Source organism: Nannospalax galili, unplaced genomic scaffold (assembly GCF_000622305.1).
Source record: "Nannospalax galili isolate Female #2095 unplaced genomic scaffold, S.galili_v1.0 scaffold113, whole genome shotgun sequence".
Classification (NCBI taxonomy): domain Eukaryota; kingdom Metazoa; phylum Chordata; class Mammalia; order Rodentia; family Spalacidae; genus Nannospalax; species Nannospalax galili.
This window is the reverse complement of record NW_008335444.1, coordinates 3,484,218-3,493,468: the sequence shown is the minus strand read 5'-3', so window position 1 is coordinate 3,493,468 and position 9,251 is coordinate 3,484,218. Positions and strand designations below refer to the sequence as shown.

Genomic DNA, 9,251 nt, shown 5'->3' with positions numbered 1-9,251 from the left:
AAGCTTTTTAGTTTAATGAGGTCCTACTTGTTGATTCTTGACCTTAATTCCTGAGCAATTGATGTTCGATTTAGAAAGTCCTTTCCTACACCTATGTCTTGTAGGTTCCTGCCAAAGTTTTCTTCTAACAGTTTCAGAATTTCAAGTTTCACATTGAGGTCTTTGATCCATTTGGAGTTGACTTTTATGCAAGGTGAAAGATAAGGATCTAATTTCATTCTTCTACAAGTGGAGATCCAGTTTTGCCAGTACCATTTGTTGAAGATGCTGTCTTTCCTCCATTGTGTGTTCTTGGCAACTTTGTCGACTATCAGGTGGCTGAAATTGTGTGTACTTATGTTTGGGTCTTCAATTATGTTCCATTGATCTATGTATCTATTTTTGTGCCAGTACCATGCTGTTTTTATGGCTATAGCTCTGTAATATAGTTTGAGATCTGGTATAGTAATCCCCCCAGCATTGTTCTTTGTGTTCAGGGTTGCTTTGGCTATCTGGGGTCTTTTGTGCTTCCATTTGAATTTTAGAATGGTTTTTTTCTAATTCAGTGAAGAATGTCATGGGGATTCTGATTGGGATTGCATTGAATCTATATGTTGCTTTTGGTAGGATGGTCATTTTCACAGTATTAATTCTTCCAATCCATGAGCATGGGCGGTCCTTCCATCTTCTGATGTCTTCCTCAATCTTTTTCTTTAAAGACTTAAAATTTTCATTGTAGAGATCTTTGATGTCTTTGGTCAGGTGCATTCCAAGATTATTTTTGAGGATATTGTGAATGTGCATGTTTCCCTGTGCTCTTTCTCCTATTGCTTGTTATCAGTATATAGAAAGGCTACTGATTTTTTGTAAATTAATTTTGTAACCTGCCACTTTACTAAACGTGTTAATCAGTTCTAAGAGTTTTCTGGTAGAATTTTTGGGATCTGTTAAGTATAGTAACATGTCGTTTGCAAAAAGGGATAATTTGTCCTCTTCTTTTCCAATTAGTACTCCTTTAATTTCCTTCTCCCATCTTATTGTTCTAGCAAGAGTTTCAAGCACTATGTTGAAAAGGAGTGGAGATATTGGACATCCTCATCTGGTTCCTGATTTTAATGGAAATGCTTCTAGGTTTTTTTTTTGTTTTGTTTGTTTGTTTTCCATTTAGAATGATGTTGGCTGTGGGTTTGTTGTATATAGCTTTAATTATGTTGAGGTATGTCCCCTCTGGCCCAATTCCCTTTAGGACTTTTATCATTAATGCATGCTGAATTTTGTCAAAGACCTTTTCTGCATCTATTGAGATGATGATGGTGTGGTTTTTATCTTTGAGTCCATTTATATGATTTATGATGTTTATTGACTTACATATGTTGAACCATCCCTGCATCTCTGGAATAAAGCCTATTTGATCATGGTTGATCTTTTTGATCTGCGTCTGTATGTGGTTTGCAAGTATTTTGTTTACAATTTTTGCATCTCTGTTCCTGAAAGTTTTGGGTTTATAGTTTTCTTTACCTGATTTTGGTATTAAAGTGATGCTGGCTTTACCTGGTTTTGGTATGAGAGTGATGCTGGCTTCATAGAAGGAATTTGGTAGTTCTCCCTCTGTTTCTATCATTTTAAATAATTTAAGTAGTATTTGTAGATCTTCTTTAAACGTCTGATAGAATTCTGCTGTAAATCCATCTGGGCTTGGGCTTTTTTGAGTTGGGAGGTTTTGTATTACTGTTTCAATTTCCTTATATGTTATGGGTCTGTTTAAGCCATTGATCTCTTCTTGGTTTAGCTTTAGTGATTCCTGTGATTTTAGATACACATCCATTACTTTTAGGTTTTCAAATTTAGTAGAGTATCAGTTTTTAAAAGTATTCCCTTATAATGTTCTGGATCTTTTTGGTGTCTGTTGTGATGTACCCTCTTTCATCTCTGATTTTGTTGATTTGGATTTGCTCTTTCTTTTGGTTAACTGGGCTAAGGGTATGTCTATCTTGCTTAGCTTTTCAAAGAACCATCTCTTAGAGTCATTGATTATTTGTATTGTTTTCTTTGTTTGTACTTCATTAATTTCTGCTCTGATTTTTGTTATTTCTTTTCATCTGCTGGGTTTGGGTTTGTTCTTGCCTTTCCTTTACGTCATTTATTTGTGCTTTTTCTGCTTTTTCTTTTTTTAAATTTTATTTATTATTTTTATATGCATGAGTGTTTTGCCTGCATGTAAGTGCACCCATGTCGTGCAATGCTTGTGGAGGGCAGAAGAAGGCGTCGGATTCCCCCAGAACTGTAGTTATGGATGGTTGTTAGCCACCATGTGGGTGCTGGGTCCTCTGCAAGAGCAGTCAGTGCTCTTAACCGCTGAGCCATCTCTCCAGCTCCCTTTTCTGATTTTTCAATGTAGGCACTTAGAGTTATAAACTTCCCTCTTAGGACTCCTTTTAAAGGGTCCCAGGGTTTTTGTTGTGTTGTATTATCCTTTTGGTTTAATTCCAGGAATACTTTTCTTTCTTTCTTAATTTCTTCTTTGACCCATTCATCATTCAAGATGTGTTGTTTAATCTCCATGAATTCATGTAGTTAGTAGGGCTTCTTTCAATATTGATTTTAAGTTTTATTGTGTTGTGATCTGATAGAATGCTTGGAATTATTTCAATTTTTAAATATTTTTTGAGGTTTGTTTTGTGCCCCAGTATGTGGTGAATTTTAGAGAAAGTTCCATGGGGTGCTGAATAGAAAGTGTATTCTTTGGTGCTTGGGTGGAATATTCAGTAGATGTCTGTTAGGTCCATTTGATGTATTCAGACATCTCTCTCTTTATTCTTTGTCCAGTTGACCTGTCTAATGGAGGAAGTGGGGTATTGAAGTCCCCTACTATTACTGAGTCAGGGTTAATCTGTGTCTTAAAGTCCTGTAGTACTGTTTTTATGAAATTGGGTACACCAGAGTTTGGTGTGTATATGTTCATGATTGCAATATCTTCTTGGTTAATTTTTCCTTTAATCAGAATGAAGTGACCCTCTATCTTTTCTGATTAATTTTAGTTTGAAGTCTATTTTGTCAGATATTAGAATTGCAATCCCTGCTTGTTTCTTAGTGACATTTGCTTAGAATATTCTTTCCATTCTTTCACCTTAAGGTAGTGTCTGTTCTTGAATGTGAGATGGGTTTATTGCAGACTACAAAAGGATGGATTTTGTTTCTTAACCCATTCAACTAGCCTGTGCCTTTTGACTGGGGAATTCAGTCCATTGATATTTATAGTTATTATTCAAATATGTGTATTGGTTGCTGTTATTTTGATTTCTGTTTGCATTTTTTTGTCTAATTTTGTGTTTCCACAATTGTACCTTCATTTAGTTTCTTTCTTTTGTCCCTTCAGTATAGTTGTTCCTTTCTTCATTCTTTGTATTGCTTCAAGTATTCTTTGAATGGTGGGATTTGTGGACATGTATTCTTTCAGCCTATTCATGTCATGGAAGATTTTTCTTTCTCCTTCAACTATAATAGACATTTTTGCTGGATAAAGTACTCTGGGTTGGTGTCTATGGTCATTTAGAACTGGGACTACTTTGGTCCAGGCTTTTCTGGCTTTTATAGTTTACACTGATAAGTCAGCTATAATTCTGATGGGTTTTCCTTTACATGTGACTTGTTTTTTCTTTTGCAGCTTTCAGTAGTTTCTCTTTGGTCTGTACATTTCGTGTTTTTACTATGATATGCCATAGGGAGTTTTATTTCTGGTCATATCTATTTGGTGTTCTATATACTTCAACTTTATTGCCCAGTCTTGATACTCTGTTTTCCATTTCATTCACTCTATTGGTGAAGACTTCTCTTGCCGTTTCTAGTTGGTTAATTGAGTGTTTCACTTCCTTCTTCATTTCAGTCTGAGTTTTCTTCAATATGTCTATCTCTTTTGTAAATTCAGTCAGAAGTTTATCCCTATCTTCTTTTAGTTCTCTGAGTTGCTTGTGTGTGTGTTCTTTAAATTCGTTGCATTCCTTGATCATGTTTATGATTGTTCTTTTAAATTCAGTGTCCTGGGTTATCTCTAGGGGGTTCTTTTTGTAGAACTCTTCTATAGGACAAGTAGGTTTTGGTGGGGACATATTATTTTGGTTTTCCACATTATTATTTTTCCATTGTGGTTTTGGTATGTGGATTTCTTTTGTTGTTTGTGATTCTGGTGTGAAACTCAAGTGCCCTCTCATTAGCAAAGGACTGAAACCCAACTCAAACCAGTTGAAGAAAACAGAAAGGGGGAACCTTATTGAAAGGATTCTGGACTGGTTATCAGAACTGAATAAATAATTGCACAATTCTCTGCTGGCAGGGAGAGGGTAGAACAGACAGACTCCCTGTGAGCTTCTTGCAGGTCTCAGGTGTGGCTCTCTGGAGCAAGATGTGATTTCCCCGAGGAAGCAGGCACTCATTCTCCCATAGAGAAGAAAAAAGCTTTCCTCTCTCAGCTCCTGAGGAGGATTCTGGCTATATTCTGGTCACCTATTCATCAGTAGCTCAATCCCTGTGGTCTGGGAGTGACCTATTGTGACTGACTCAGACTTGTTTACAAGCCTGTCAACTAGCCAATCCTGTGGTTAGAAGAGCAAGGTCATATAGAAGGTGACCATTGCCATTCCCACAGCTCAGCTACAGCCAAGGGAGGGAGAGGATAGGACGAGTCCTGAGGATTCAGTTTTCTATTGGCGTAGTTTCTGCCCTCAGGACTCACAATTTAGAAGGAAAACAAATAAATTTGTAAGAAATGAAGAAAGGCATACCAACATTAAGAAAATATAAGGTTGATGGGGCTGGACAGATGGCTCAGCAGTTAAGAGCACTGGCTCTTGAAGAGGACCTGGGTTCAGTTCCCAGTACCCACATGGTGGCTAACAACCATCCCTAACTCCCTTGCAGGAGATTTGATGCCCTCTTCTGGCTCTGTGGGCATCAGCTGGTATCCTTGCTTTAGTCTGTTGGTTCTCTATTTGGGGTGAGTAGATTTACTCCTCTCTCCCCAAGAATACTGTCACAGAACAGACAGGTACAATCATTGTGTGCATTTTATAGATGATGAGACTCAAGACAGAGTAATGGTGTCATTTTCCCAAGCTGGCACAGCTATTAAGTGCCAGAGCTGGGGTTGGCACCTGGGTGGTCTGGTTCAGTCTAAAACCATAGCCTTGGTTTCTCATTCTTCCTCCCTCCTCACACACTCTGTGGCTCCCCTGGAAACACCCTGTCTTTATTTCCCCACCCACTTCTTCACTGGTTCTTTCCTTTCTGCTCATCTCTGAAGGATTAATATTTCCTAGAATCTCTCTAAAGCTATTGCCTTGTTCTCTTTTACATACTTGGTGATTGGCATCTTTGGTGTCCACTTTGATTACTCCCAAATTTGTGTTTCTCCCAGAGATCCTCTTATGTTCACTGCATCACATTCGTACTTGGAATATATGTTTATTGTAAATATGCATGAATATTTTCCATTTAATTCTCTACCTTAGGATAGTATCATGACCCAGTCTATCACAGAAATAGAATCAGTCTCTTATAACTCTGCCCTATTTCTAGTCTCTTCTAAATGCCAGGTGCTTGCTCTATGTTCTTCACAGTGCTGGTAGGTAAGTGCTCTGCCCAGAGCTGTGCTCCTAGCCCCAGGTTTTATTTAAAATTTTTATTACACCACTTTCTCAATTAAAATCCTTCAATAACTCTTTACCCTCCCACAAAGGCATGGTTTTGGTTCCCTGTCCTTGAACAGGTAAGAATTGGAGGCAAAGAAAAGTGGATTTGGAGAAATCTGGGGCCAGCTTGCCCCTGCAGGCTTGAGATCAATCATCATACACAGGAGAAAAAAATCCTCTAATAACTCTCTTTTCTTAAAGAATAGCTGAACTCCTAACATGACATTCAAGACCTTCATGACTGGCTCCTTTCCCTCCTCCACTTAAAAAAAAATGTTTTATTTATTATTTTTATTTTATGTGTATGTGTGTATTGCCTGCATGTAGGTAAGTGCACCCATGTTGTGCAATGCCTGCGGAGGACAGAAGAGACTGTCAGATCCCCTGGAACTGGAGTTAAGGATAGTTGTCAGCTGCCTTGTGGGTGCTGGGATTTGATCCTGGGTCTTCTGCAAGAAGTCAGTGTTCTTAACTGCTGAGCTGTCTCTCCAGCTCCCCACCTCCACTTTTACCATCTCCCCATCACTCTTGAAACTCGCTCTAGCAGCTCTGAGCTCCTGGCTGCTGTGCTGGGTGCTCTCTACACTGCACTTCTGCAGATTCTTTCTCTGAAATGCTCTTTTCCAGCTGCCTCTCTCATCACCCACCTCCTCCTTCAACAATCAGATTTTCAGAAAAGCATTGCCTCAAATGTTCAACACAGAGGAGGCAGCCACTTACTAGATTTAACTTCCTTTCCACAGCCCACATTCTTCACCTGACAAAACAGATAGATGTTCCACTGTATGACTGCCTGTGGTTCTCTCTCTCTCTCTCTCTCTCTCTCTCTCTCTGGCCTGTGTGTGGTGTATGTGTGTGTGTTGCATGCACATGAGTGTGTGAGTGCACATGCTTGTGCACACCTATGTGGAGGCCAGAGAAAGACTTCGGGCATCTTCCTCTATCACTCTCCACCCCTGGGCTTTGACTGAAACAGAAGTTGGCTATTTTGACTAGGCTGGCTGGTCAGGGAGTTCTCAGGATCTGCCAGTCTCTACCTTCCTCTCAACCCCCTAATGCTGGCATATGCAGCTATGCCTGGCTTTTGATACAGGTGTTAGGGATTTGAACTCAGGTGTTGATGCTTAGAAAGCAAGTGCTCTTAGCTACTGAGCCATCTACTCAGGCCTGTATTTCTTCTAATCTAGCACAATGAATATACCTTTACTTAAACAATATAATGCCTCGGGAACTGGGGATGTAGCTCAGTTGGTAGAGCTCTTGCTTAGCATGCAGGAAGCCCTGGACTTGAACTCCATCAGGGTTACATAGTGAAACTCTGTCTCTCTCTGTGTCTTTCCTCTCCTCCCTCAGTAAAATATATTGGATTTCTTGTTGGCAAGAAACAGATCATAACACTTTTATAGTTGGGTGTGCTGGTGCAGGCCTGTAACCTCAGCATCTGAAAAGTAAAAGCACGAAGATCAGAAATTCAAAGTCATCCTCAGCTACATTGCCAGTTCCAGGCCAGCCTGGGTTATTTGAGATCCTGTCTTAAGGAACCAAAGGCTAGAGGCAGGAACTCTGTGAGTTCAAGGCCAGCCTGGTCTACATAGCGAGTTCAAGGTCAGTAAGTATTTGGTAAATTTAAATGAAAAATGATTACTCTTACATATCCAATATTTTAAATTTTAAAAAGTTTTTTACTTTTATGGTATGAGTGTTTTGCCTGCATGTAAGTGCACCATGTGCATGCAGTATCTGTGGATGTTGGAAGAGGGTGTTGGATCCCCTGGAACTGGAGTTACAGGTGGTAGTTAGCTGCCATGTGGGTGTTGGGAACCAAATCTGGGTCCTCTGGGAGCCATTTAACATACACTTCCATACGCCTCTTGTTATTGCTCTTACAAAACATTTTCAGGGACGTTTCTCTCTTGTGAAAAACAGATCGTACTGTCAGACAATGAGATCCAAAACCCCATCAAGTCCTTATTTTTGGCCTTGGGCACTTGGAACTAAATAAAGTAACTATAGATCTCCTCTTTATTCTGGACTTATGCATTCTTTCAAATTTTATATTCTGTGGTACAATATGCATATTTATAATGAGTATATGTTTATAGATTATTCACACACATACACAAATACACACATACACACACACACACACACACACACACACATATATATATATACATACATACACACAGGTTGATTATCTTTTTTTTTGTTTGTTTGCTTTTTGTTTTTGTTTGAGACAGGGCTGCCCTGTAGCAACAGGTGTCCTGGAACTTGCTATGTAGATCAGGCTGGCTGGTCTCTGCCTGCCTCTGCCTCCCTCCCAGGTGCTGAGATTAAAGATGTGTGCCACCATACCTGATCTAGGTTGAGTATCTCTTTTCAAAAAAAAAAATGTATATGAATGTACTGCCTGCATGCATGCAAGTGCACCGGCGTCATGCAGTTCCCACAGAGGTCAGAAGAGAGTGTTGGATCCCCTGGAACTGGAGTTACAGACAATTCTTAACTACCATGTGGATGTTGGGAATTGAACCCAGGTCCTTTGAAGAGCAGTCAGTGCTCCTAACCCCTGAGCCATCTCTCCAGTCCCTAGGTTGAATATCTTTTGATCTAAGCATTTATTATTAAAATGTTTGGGCCCAGAAGATATTTAGATTTTGGAGTTTGGGGATTTTCAAATCTTTGCACTGGTTTTATTAATCTGAAAATCCAAAATCTGAAATGTTCCCAAATCTGAAACTCTGTGAAGATCATACTCAAAAAACTTCAGATTTTGGAGCAACTTGGATTTCAGAGTTTTGGATTAGGGAAACTCAGTCTATATACTGCAATCTATGTTATAGAACACTGCTACACTAGGAACACATGAGCCCTTCTGGACATTTCAGATCCAAATCATAACATCATAATCTTGATGTCCCTGGCACATGATTTTGTTTGTTTATTGAGCCAAGAACTTTTACCTTTTCACCCAAAGGAAGTACTCCACTGTGCAGCTTCTGTTTGGCCTATCCACTGTGTGACTCTTTGGCCTTGAGGTGATTACATGGGTTTCTTTGAGCACACACATTCTGATGCCCTGACAAGGGATCTGGTAACCAAGATGACTGAGTAAGGAGCCAGGTATACATCGAGGATACGCTGGACAAAGGAAGATTCATGTCCAGGGCAGAATGGCTCAAGACTTCATCACATTTACTCAGGATAGCACACAATTTCAGACTTACAGATTGTTTATTTCTGGAATCTTCTGTTAAAATTTCTGGACAACGTCTGACCATGAACAATTGAAGCTGGGAAGTAAAGCCATGTATAAAGGGGAATGCACACAGGTAACCGGATAGTTAGAAATAAAACCCGAAAGAAATCAGAAGTCCAGAGAAAGACAGAAGATAACAATCAGAAATTCTATCATATACAATAAATCCACTCAAAATAGATCTACCTTAAATAGGTCCATTTGTTCAAAATTATTGTAGTCATTATAAAAAATAATGGTAATCAAGAAAAACTACCACCTTATCCCCAAAGCAAATCAACACTTTGCTTGTCTATTTCATGTAGCTGGCTTTCTCTGCTCACTCTGTG

At 39.3% G+C, this 9,251-nt stretch overlaps 1 non-coding gene across 1 annotated transcript; it reads left to right on the top strand.

Annotated features, from left to right (window-relative positions):
* The first annotated feature begins 5,697 nt into the window (after positions 1-5,697).
* Positions 5,698-5,827, top strand: LOC115069891. The gene has a single exon (XR_003849134.1). It is a non-coding gene; the product is annotated as a small nucleolar RNA SNORA38 (small nucleolar RNA).
* The last annotated feature ends 3,424 nt before the right edge of the window (positions 5,828-9,251 follow it).